We start from the raw sequence: 2694 nt of genomic DNA on the forward strand, positions 1-2694 counted from the left end.
TTGATTACTGTAGCTTTGTAGTATAGTCTGAAGCCAGGGACCCTGATTCCTCCAGCTCCGTTTTTCATTCTCAAGATTGCTTTGGCTATAGGGGTCTTTTGTGTTTCCATAAAAATTGTGAAACTTTTTGTTCTGGTTCTGTGAAAAATGCCAGTGGTAGTTTGATAGGGATTGCATTGAATCTGTAGATTGCTTGGGGTAGTAGAGTCATTTTCACAAAGTTGATCCTTCCAATCCAAGAACATGGTATATCTCTCCATCTATTTGTATCATCTTTAATTTCTTTCATTAGTGTCTTATAATTTTCTGCATACAGGTCTTTTGTCTCCTTAGGAAGGTTTATTCCTAGATATTTTATTCTTTTTTTTTTCACAGTGGTAAATGGGAGTGTTTTCTTAATTTCACTTTCAGATATTTCATAATTAGTGTATAGGAATGCCAGAGATTTCTGTGCATTAATTTTGTATCTTGCTACTTTACCAGATTAACTGATTAATTCTAGTAGTTTTCTGGTAGCATCTTTAGGATTCTCTATGTATAGTATCATGTCATCTGCAACAATGATAGCTTTACTTCTTCTTTTCCGATTTGGATTTCTTTTCTTTCCTTTTCTTCTACAATTGCTGTGGCTAAAACTTCCAAAACTACGTTGAATAAGAGTGTTGAGAGTGGGCAACCTTGTCTTGTTCCTGATCTTATTGGGAATTCCAATTTGGATTTCTTTTCTTTCCTTTTCTTCTACAATTGCTGTGGCTAAAACTTCCAAAACTATGTTGAATAAGAGTGTTGAGAGTGGGCAACCTTGTCTTGTTCCTGATCTTATTGGGAATGGTTTCAATTTTTCACCATTGAGGACTATGTTGGCTTTGGGTTTGTCATATATGGCCTTTATTATGTTGAGGAAAGTTCCCTCTATGCCTACTTTCTGCAGGGTTTTTGTCATAAATGGGTGTCCAATTTTGTCGAAATCTTTCTCTGCATCTGTTGTGATGATCATATTGTTTTTCTCCTTCAATTTGTTAATACAGTGTATCACGTTGATTGATTTGCTTATATTGAAGTATCCTTGCATTCCTTGAATAAACCCCACTTGATCATGGTGTACGATCCTTCTAATGTGCTGTTGGATTATGTTAGCTAGTATTTTGTTGAGGATATTTACATTTATGTTCATCAGTGATATTGGCCTGTAGTTTTCTTTCTTTGTGACATCTTTGTCTGGTTTTGGTATCAGGGTGATGGTGGCCTCACAGAATGAGTTTGGGAGGGTTCCTCCCTCTGCTCTCTTTTGGAAGAGTTTGAGAAGGATAGGTTAGCTCTTCTCTAAATGTTTGATAGAATTCGCCTGTGAAGCCATCTGGTCCTGGGCTTTTGTTTGTTGGAAGATTTTTACTCACAGTTTCAATTTCAGTGCTTGTGATTTGTCTGTTCATATTTTCTATTTCTTCCTGATTCAGTCTGGGCAGGTTGTGCATTTCTAAGAATTTGTCCATTTCTTCCAGGTTGTCTATTTTATTGGCATAGAGTTGTTTGTAGTAATCTCTCATGATCTGCTGTATTTCTGCAGTGTCAGTTGTTACTTCTCCTTTTAGATTTTTAATTCTACTGATATGAATCTTCTCCCTTTTTTTCTTGATGAGTGTGGCTAATGGTTTATCAATTTTGTTTATCTTCTCAAATACCAGTTTTTAGTTTTATTGATCTTTGTTATCATTTCTTTCATTTCTTTTTCATTTATTTCTGATATGATCTTTATTATTTCTATCCTTCTGCTAACTTTGGTGTTGTTTTTTGTTCTTCTTTCTCTAATTGCTTTAGATTCAAGGTTAGGTTGTTTATTCAAGATGTTTCCTGTTTTTTTTTTTTTTTTTTTTTTTTTTTTTTTTGTGGTATGCGGGCCTCCCTCTGTTGTGGCCTCTCCCGTTGTGGAGCACAGGCTCCGGACGCGGCCATGGCTCATGGGCCCAGCCGCTCCACGGCATAGTGGGATCTTCCTAGACTGGGGCACAAACCCGTGTCCCCTGCGAACCCGGTTCCCCTGCATCGGCAGGCGGACGCGCAACCACTGCGCCACCAGGGAAGCCCCTTCTGTTTCTTAAGATAGGATTGTATTGCTATAAACGTCCGTCTTAGAACTGCTTTTGCTGCATCCCATAGGTTTTGGGTAGTCGTGTCTCTATTGTCATTTGTATCTTGGCATTTTTTGATTTCCTCTTTGATTTCTTCAGTGATCACTTCATTATTAAGTAGTGTATTGTTTAGCCTCCATCTGTTGTATTTTTTACAGATATTTTCCTGTAATTGATATGTAGTCTCTTAGCATTGTGGTCGGAAAATATACTTGATACAATTTCAATTTTCTTAAATTCACCAAGGCTTGATTTGTGACCCAAGATATGATCTATCCTGGAGAATGTGCCATGAGTACTTGAGAAAAATGTGTATTCTGCTGTTTTTGGATGGAATGTCCTATAAATATCAATTAACTCCATCTTTTTAAATGTATCATTTAAAGCTTGTGTTTCCTTATTTATTTTCATTTTGGATGATCTGTCTATTGGTGAAAGTGGGGTGTTACAGTCCCCTACTATGAAGGTGTTACTGTCGATTTCCACTTTTATGGCTGTTAGTATTTGTCTTATGTATTGAGGTGCTCCTTTTTTGGGTGCATAAATATTTACAATTATTATATCT

The sequence above is a fragment of the Physeter macrocephalus genome, chromosome 13, assembly GCF_002837175.3.
Source record: "Physeter macrocephalus isolate SW-GA chromosome 13, ASM283717v5, whole genome shotgun sequence".
Lineage (NCBI taxonomy): Eukaryota > Metazoa > Chordata > Mammalia > Artiodactyla > Physeteridae > Physeter > Physeter macrocephalus.